The sequence below is a fragment of the Xenopus tropicalis genome, chromosome 7 (assembly GCF_000004195.4).
Source record: "Xenopus tropicalis strain Nigerian chromosome 7, UCB_Xtro_10.0, whole genome shotgun sequence".
NCBI classification, from domain to species: Eukaryota; Metazoa; Chordata; class Amphibia; order Anura; family Pipidae; genus Xenopus; species Xenopus tropicalis.
The window spans coordinates 97,998,415-98,006,054 of NC_030683.2; positions in this window are offsets into that span (position 1 = coordinate 97,998,415).

Sequence of the window (7,640 nt, forward strand, 5' to 3'; positions counted from 1 at the left end):
GCGTTTTTTGCTATTTCGCACTATTAGCACCATGGAAACAGGATTTGCTATGTCCCCAGTACTAGGCTGAAAAACGCCATAGTCAGGGGCCGTGTGGCTTGTGTGGCGTTTTTAGGCTGAGAAAAAACGCAGCGTAAAAACGCCACGTGTGGCATCAGCCTTACATTGTGCACATCACAGGCCTGGAAAAGTTCTACCCTGTAATTTTCTGAGCCCTTCTCCCCTGCATTGTCTTTATATTTAAAAACCCTGTATTCACTAGAAAATTTCATATTGTTTGCTGGCACCTCCTAAAAAACCTCTATCCCCAGAGATCCCAGATCCCTACACTCTTTAATTCTATGTTGGCTACCCGTCTTTGTATGGATTTGTGAGTCATAAACTCATAAAGTCTTCGCTCTCTGTGCTGGGTCCTTTACATTCCAGTTGTAGAGAACTGACTATGTGACAGGGATGTTTTCACATTATATTGTGGATAACTATGAGAATGGATGCTACTAATCATCCGTTTGTAGCATCTACATTTGTACATTCTGACACAAATGAGTTTTGCGATAAACTGAACATCCCCTAGAAACCTCAGCATTCTGCATTTTTTGATCTGTAAGTATTTTCTACATATGTATCATCTAGTTTATTGGATGTTACACTGCATTTTTTTTAAAGATGATCATTTCAGAATATTTAATACATTTAGCAGGTGTCAAACCTATCCTGATAAAATGTTGAATTAAACTTACTAAAAAGCAAAACAAATTGCTACAGGGCATTTTCCACAAGATCAATTATGTTAAACATTTACTGGTTTGAGTTTAAAGGTTCATCCATATTCTAAGGCAGAGATCTTCAGTGTCTTAAAATGGAGAAAGTCTGTACAAATAAGGTGTTTATTGGATGTGAGAATCTTATTTAGCTCTGTGCGACTCTTGTGCTTTTGGAACAGTAGTGTAAATACAACCTAAAAAAGATGTATCCAAGCAATTATATATGAAAATAACCATTCCTTATGCTTTAGCAAAGAAGAGAAATACAGTATTGCTCTTACATGCTTTTTGTAAAACACAGGCACAAAAATATTCCTAAACCAGGAAATCAGAAAGGACAACTAAAGAAGTAGGGCAGAAACTTGTGTAGGGGTTTAATAAAATAGGCCCCACAGGATGGATACCCCCAGGACAGGCTCAGGGTGGTACTGGTTAAAGGGACACTGGGTATGGTCTGGGACACTGGTAGTTAATAGGGAGTATCCCTCCAGTTTGGGTTACAGCCACAGGGTGGTGTATAAGCTTATATCAAGGGATGCAGTCATGTGCTGTGGGAGAGACTGAGTGTGGGGATTGCCTCTGGACAGAGGTGCTCCATATAGACAGGGTTGAGTAAGCAGTTTTCATGTTATAGGACACTCTAGGAGTGCCATGTAGGACATCATAGTAAGAATGGGCCAACATTGCCCCTCCAGGAGTGTAGAGGGGTTAAACCCCCCCCAGCATTACATCAGCTGGAAGATCAGGGCATACAGTGGTTAGGCAAGGGGGGAGTGAGTCCCTACTAGATGGGAGATTCCAAATCAGGGGTACCTGGGCGTGAATACCGGGGTGAGTCTTTGTGGAGGGTCTGCCTAGCTGGAGTACTGGGGAGAGCCCTATGAGAGGGCCTTCTGGCGAGAGTACCGGGGGGAGTTCCTAGATAAGATCACCTGGTGGGAGTACCGTGGGTAGCCCCTTGAGAGAGGTTCTCTACGAGTGGAGAAATGGAGGAGGTGCCCTGACTGTCTGCGTTACACTCCTGGAGAGGTCTGCCCAAATAAAGATTCATCTGTTTCATCATAACCCTCGGTGTTCAGCTTATTCTTTCAGCTTATTTTTTCGTTGCCGTTGTGACTTTTTCGCGAATTGTCGCAACTTGTTTCACCTGCCAGAGCTCATGTGATCTGTACCTTGGGCCCGGTTCTGCAAAACAAGCACAACCGATAGATGGCATAAGTGTATAGAATGCATATGGTGCAAAGGCTTTTGTGAATAGAAATTGAAAGGGCCAAGTCCTGTGACCATTTTTCCACTTAGTGTTGCACCTTGTGATCATAAACAACATTTTCTATTATTTATTTGGGGCCATTCATTTATGAATAGTTTATCTAACTGCATTCCTATTTGTCTGTTTAAGAATAGAAAAAGTGAAACAGGAATGCCCCCTATGCTAGTCTCCCAAATATACTCCTTACTGCTGACGGCCCCCCAACCACCATCCAACAGACATATCTTATATAGAGAACCCTCATACTGTATATAACCTCTGAGGAACAAAGGGAAGAAGTGACTAAGAATCTATACCACTTGTTAATATCATCTAGGGATAGACAAATCCAATATAAATTTATGTTCCAATTTTACTTTACCCCCTCCAGACTGAAGAAGAATGATAGCAAAGATACTAATATATGCCACATATGCCAAAATGGTGGACGGTGGACTTCCTCCATATGGCCTGCAGCTGTCTGCTGATTTCTAAATTCTGGTCTGAGATTACTTTGTATATATGTCAACTCAACTATTCTAAAGAGCTCTGGGTTAGCTACTAAATCCCCTATTCCTGACTGACACTGAAGCACTACCTCCTACCAGAACCTTACAACATATTGTGATTGCCTTTTCCACACTGTCTTCTAGTGAGTGGGACATACATTAACAGTAAATCATTATCATTATATTAACCCATGTTACTCTTCCCACCATTTAAACATTGCAACTTCCCCTTTGCTAACTATCAACATGCACACTTAGCCCTTCTTAGGGCTCTGGTACACGGGGAGATTAGTCGCCCGCGGCAAAACTCCCTGCTCGCGGGCGACTAATCTCCACGAGTTGCCTTCCCTCTGCCATCCCACCGGCGAACATGTAAGGCAACTCGTGGAGATTAGTCGCCCGCGAGCAGGGAGTTTTGCCGCGGGCGACTAATCTCCCCGTGTACCAGAGCCCTTACACTGCATTTCCCTTATGCATGAGTTAACATCAAACATTCGGATGGTAGAAATAATCCATTACAATTTTTTTGACTACAGAAGATAATGGCTGCTTCTTTGCTGTCACTCTGCTTAGTGCAATGCATTTTCCTTTATGTTTCTGACATCAAATTTATTTTTTCAGGTAAAGTAGGCTACAATAGCACAGAAATGTGAAAGATGACAATTTCTCATGGTGATGTTCTTCACCCCATAAAAGGGATTGCTTTAGCAGAGAAGGCATACGGTGATGTTTCTTTGCTTGTCTGACAAATAGGGCCGCCTTTTCCTGTGTTAACACAGATCTCACAGACTGATGTTCTTGATTTTTTTTACTCACTTTAACACTAGATTTGAATGTATGGGATTAAATATCTGAAAGGCTTGCATGATTGCAAACAGTTAAAATGCAGCCCTCACAGCTAAATCTAAAAGAAAGATTTTTCTGCGAAATATCCATTTACACTGAAGTATAAGAAATTATAGTTCTTATAACTGGGTGAAACAATATTGTTCCCTGAAGCACAGCCTTGGAAATGGTGTTGTCTTTAGTTATTTAGATTTATAGCAGCATTCTGAAAGAAATTTTAGCACAGTGAAAAATAGGTCTAATACTCAATTGCACACAGCCAAACGACAAGTCTACCACCTTCGGTGTTATGAATTATGGAATTTTTGGTTATTTGTATTGTTTTACTCTTAGATAACCCTGGGCTTTTTAGTAGTTGACATAAATTATGTTTGCCAATTTGTGTATGTGCCTACAGGGGAATTTTACTGTAACCCACTACCTTTAGGGTTAGGGCACATGGTGGCAAAACATACGCTGGACTTATCCGAAGTTTGGGCTGCATGTGGATTACATTTCCCTGCAATGGTGCCTTCAAAGTTTGATTACTTGCTTGGCATTCATCGCAAAAATAACTTTTAATGGATATGAAACATAGCTGAAAAAATTCATTTTAAGGAGATGAAAGCACATTGGATGAGTCCTTAGAAAATGTAGTTTTAGCTAGTGTTTGCTTTTAATATTGTAACTTTCTCTTTTATCTGGCATGCAACCAATAGAGGAGGGCATATATATTTATATTGTATTAATAAAAAAGAACAGCTTTAGACCTCTGTATCTATGCATTTATAATGGAGAAGATGTTTAATGTGTCTATAGTTAAGGAGTATGGCTTGGAGTATAATATCAAAGGGTACAATCATTTAAAGAAGATAAGTACTGTCACATCATTTGTAAAAAGTAAGCACAAAAATGGTGTTGTGGTAAGTGTGGTCATTTTTAGAGTAAATTATTCTTTTTAATTAAAGTCTAATGGTACTGACACTTGATAGTGTTAAAGGAAGGCAACCAGTTTGCCAGAAAATGTGCACCAAGCACATAATTATAGAGGAAGCAGATTTCCCAAGGGGGCCTGGGGGACAGGGGGTCAGACCACAGGGTCTGCTGCACAGAAATGAACCCTCCCCAGTTACTTTCTAACAAGAAATATGTGCGCCCACTGCATCAGTCAGCAGACAGGTGGACAACCGGGGGGGGGCCATGGGGAGGGGTTGCTGTGCCCAAGAGGCCCTTCCAAGGATTTTTTTGGAGGCCCAGCAACTGGCACTGAGGCACACGGAGTGTTTATCCTTCACTTGGGCTACAATTAAAAGACTTGCACCTTGAGTTTTTGCATCAAGAAATAATTGTTTTTATTGTTTTCGTGCAGGCAATTAAAGCAAAGCCTGTGAGATAATGGAGGACATAAAATTTGATGATTTGATGATTGGTGATCTAAGCAGCAGATTAAATTTAAAGTAGTAAATTTTGCATGCAATTTAAACAATTTATTTCAAGAGTTGTTACGGGGAAAAGCATGTAAGAGTTCAGTATATAACTAGCTTGTGAACTGTTTAAGTTCTATACAGCAAACTGTTTAAGTTGTGAACTGTTTAAGTTCTATACAGCTAAATATTGTACAGGTATGGGACCTTTTATCCAGAGTGCTTGGGACCTGGGGTTTTCTGGACAAGGGATCTTTTCATAATTTGGATCCCCTTACCTTAAGTCTCCTAAGAAATCATTCAAACATGAAATAAACCCAATAGGATTGTTTGGTCTTCTATAAGAATTAATTATATCTTGGTTGTGATCAAGTACAAGGTACTGTTTTATTAAAACAGAATAAAAGGAAATTCTTTTTACAAATTGGAATTATTTGCTTATAATGGAATCTATGGAAGACGGCCTTCTGTAATTCGTAACCTTCTGGATAATGGGTTTCTTGATAATGCATCCCATACCTGTACGTTAATAAAAACCATATAAATTCATATACAAGAAAGGTAAGTATTGTTGCAAGTTGTACATATCTAGCGCACATTCCCCCACACACACCAATCTATACACAGGAATCCCTAATCAGATGCGTCCAACCTAACAACCAGAACACTTGGTTGGGTATAGTCCTTATACCAAAACATCATTGCACTTTACATGACTGTTCTCTGTTTTACAGGCTTTCCATTTGCCACAGGAGGTAGGTGAAGTTTAATATTAAGAATAAAAAAAGTATATTAAGCAGATGTATTTTCTAAAAAAAGGCACAGTTTCCCCCAGCACCAAAGAAGTATGTACAGGTATATAAGTATATTTAAGATAACAGTAATATGAGTGACAACAAGTTGGAAATAGTATTCTAACTGCATTTTAGTGCATCAGTAATTAAGTTTTAGTTAACATCATTAGTGAACTGGGTTTTTCCCTTGGACAGCAAATAACTAGGATCAGTAAATAGATTCTAATGGGCAAATTTCATATACTATCTAAACCAGAAATTCAGTTTTTTGTTGTTTTATTTTTGCAAAAAGTGTATGTGCGCTCTGTGCACTAGTAAAGCCATGCCACCCCAAACATAAGCTTAAATTGTGCTACCTAAGGCAGCGTCAGAATTAGAATGGCCCCTGAAAACCAAGGCCCCTCCATTTGTGCACTACGAGTGGTGGGTTGTCAAGTTGGGGCATTTGCCCCCCAGGCTGCTCTGCCAGGGCTGTGTCTTCTGCATAACAGATCCTATAGCTGACCCACTTCAAAGACTGTCCCTTGAGGTAATTTCCTAAATGAGCTCCGCTGTGTTTCATTACAACCAATATTGAGTTTCATTTTACTTCCCATCTTGAGGAAAAGGGAAAAAAACAGGTATAGCATTGCCTAACGTGTTTCAGACCTACGTGCTCTTTAGGCATAATGCATACAACCGAATAAATAGAAATTCATAAAATCACAAATCAGGCTCCAAGCCATAACTCAGTATGGTAGATCTAGGTACATATACCTGTAACTTAATCCTTTAAATGTAATTTTCTTTCCTTGTTGTTTCTGTACCTTAGGTTGTTTTTATATTTGCAAAAACGATACAAATACATTTACAAGAGCATGCTAAGAAATATGCTGTCATTATTGACAAGAATAGACTTTATAAGATATCAAGTTATTTTTCAGCACCAAATTCTTTTTCAAGTTCTGACTTTTAAATTGAATTGCTACTGTGCTCATTTGCCATAAAATGCCCAAGTTGATTTCAGTCCCTGTCAGGCGCACTGGGACAATGCTTTTTCCAGCAGGCCATAATAGCAGCTAATACTCTTTACCTTCTGCAGCTGATGCTGCACATTACTAGCAGTTTGTGGCTTTGTTGCTCTGCACGCCTAACATTTTCTACAGTATACAGTATTGTACATCATTTAGGCTACAAAAAGACATCTGACTATCAAGTTGAACTTTCAAGTTGGCCATAAACATACTGATAAAATCAGCAAGATTTAGGAAGAGAAAATAGGCACCAAAGACACAATAGTAAAGTAACCCAGTTCTGGGTATTTGCATTATATAGTGAGGGCTTTTATATAAGACCTACTAACCCTAATGTCAGACAGAGATAGGGATTCAAGTCAAGAAAATGCACTTTAGAGCTGAGTCAGGGTTCTCTAATATGCCTAGCTCAGATGGCACAGCATAGAGCAGTGATCCCCAACCAGTGACTCTGGGGCAACATGTTGCTAAACAAACCCTTGGATGTTGCTCTCAGTGCCCCCAAACCATGTAGTTTTTTTTGAATTCCTGACTTGGTGGCAAGCTTTGGTTGAATAAAAACAAGATTTACTACCAAATAAAGCCTCCTGAGATAGTGTGCATTGAGGCTGCCTAATAGCCAATCTTAGCCCTTATTTGGCACCTCCATGTACTTTTATGGTGCTTGTGTTGCTCTCCAAGTCTTTTTACATTTGAGTGTGGCTCACGAGTAAGAAAGGTTGGGGACCCCTGGCTTAGACCATAGGCCCACTCTCCAAACTATTTTCCCTCCTTTCCTCGCCCAACCTCTTTATTCTCCTAGTCTCTTTTATTTACATGCTAGCATTTATTCTTCCATCAATTTCTCTTCTTTGTTCCAATTCAGAAATAGGGAATGATAATAAAACAGGCCAAATGGTCAGGAGCAGGAGGGCCCACGAGGAGTTTTCATGGTATCCTGGTTGGCCAGTCCGACACTGGATATAGTAAAATTGCATTTTACCCCGTCATATACCAACTGAGTGCTATGAAACTAAAGCAACATTTTGCAAGAGCTTAATGATGTTTTTACAGGCAATTTTG